The 1,445-nt window shown below is 42.0% G+C and overlaps 1 non-coding gene across 1 annotated transcript; it reads left to right on the top strand.

Moving 5' to 3' along the window:
• Positions 1–831: 831 nt before the first annotated feature.
• LOC127089512 (small nucleolar RNA R71) lies at positions 832–938 on the top strand. The gene has a single exon (XR_007791096.1). It is a non-coding gene; the product is annotated as a small nucleolar RNA R71 (small nucleolar RNA).
• Positions 939–1,445: the final 507 nt, after the last annotated feature.

Below are 1,445 nucleotides of genomic sequence, written 5' to 3'. Positions count from 1 at the left end.
TAAGCGGTCCCACTTCGTAACGAGATAGCGTTAGCTTGCCCTCGAGGGTTTGGTTGAGGTTGTCCAGGGAATTAGCCTCCAAGTGTAGTCTGTGGGGCTTGGTTTTGTGCTACCTGTGAGATCTGGGTTTCAAGCATCTTGTTGTGAGTGATTATCTGATCAACCTTGGTTCCTAATTACATTATAAGTTCGTTTACGTGAATGTTCTAGTTTAGGAATTCTTTATTTTGCTGAGTCTGGCCCGATATAAAGCTCTCCATGATCTTCTCAAGGTTAGACTTTTGGGGCACAACTTGTATAGGTTGATTTGGTTTTTGGGCTTGATAACCTTGTGGTCTTTGAGGTGCATGATTTTGGATAGGGTTCTGGTTTTTATAGGAGAAATTCAGATGATTCTTCCATCCAGGGTTGTAAGTGTTTGAAAATGGGTTACCTTGGGCGTAATTCACTTGGTCGGTGTTCAGGTCGTTCAAAAGGTTAAATTCCGCCGATTTGTGTCCTTTAGATCCACAGAGTTTGCACACTGTGTGGACTACTGTTGCGATGTTAGTGTTTATAGACATATGTTCGATCCTAAGGGCTAAATCGTCCATTTTCGCCTACAACATGTCCAGAGAGCTTATCTCATGTATTCCACCTTGGGTCTCCTTTTTCTCTATTGATGCTCGTTCAGTTCCCCATTGGTAATGGTTTTGGGTCATATCCTCAATTAGGTCATAAGCTTCAGGATAAGGTTTGTTCATCAGCGCGCCACCTGTGGCAGCGTCGATGCTCATCTTGGTGTTATAATGGAGTCCATTGTAGAAGGTATGAACGATCAACCATTGTTCTAGGCCATGGTGTGGGAAGACTCTTAATAGCTCTTTATATCTCTCCCAAGCTTCAAAAAGAGATTCTCCTTGGTTTTAAGTAAATCTAGTTATTTGGTTTCGAAGAACATCAATCTTACTAAGGGGGAAATATTTAGCAAGGAATACTCTCCTAAGGTCTTCCCAGGTAGTTATTGAATTAGCTGGAAGTGAATCTAACCATGAACGTGCTCTATCCCTAAGAGAGAAAGGAAATAATCTTAAACGGATCGCATCAGGTGAAGCGCCGTTAGATTTAAAGGTGTCGACCAGTTGGATAAAAAGTTTTAAATGTTGATTTGGGTTCTCAGTAGCGAGACCTGCGTATTGGTTCTGTTGCACTAATTGCAACAAAGACGGTTTTAGTTCGAAATTGTTAGCAGGAATAAGGGGGTTTACTATACTCGAACTAGGTTCCTCGTCAGAGGGTTGGGAAAATTCCTTAAGAGGTCTCCAGTCGCGATTCTCGGCCATAGCTTTCTTAATTCGGATGAGTAAGAGGCGTGTACGAGTGTAACATTTGGGTTCCGCTAAATGATCTACTAAATTTCCGGTACTACGGGTTCTTCACATTTGCTGGATAATAATGCCTTAGTC

This window comes from Lathyrus oleraceus, chromosome 5, assembly GCF_024323335.1.
Source record: "Lathyrus oleraceus cultivar Zhongwan6 chromosome 5, CAAS_Psat_ZW6_1.0, whole genome shotgun sequence".
Taxonomy (NCBI): Eukaryota; Viridiplantae; Streptophyta; class Magnoliopsida; order Fabales; family Fabaceae; genus Lathyrus; species Lathyrus oleraceus.
The sequence above is the reverse complement of the archived record's forward strand: the minus strand, read 5'-3'. Positions and strand labels throughout refer to the sequence as shown.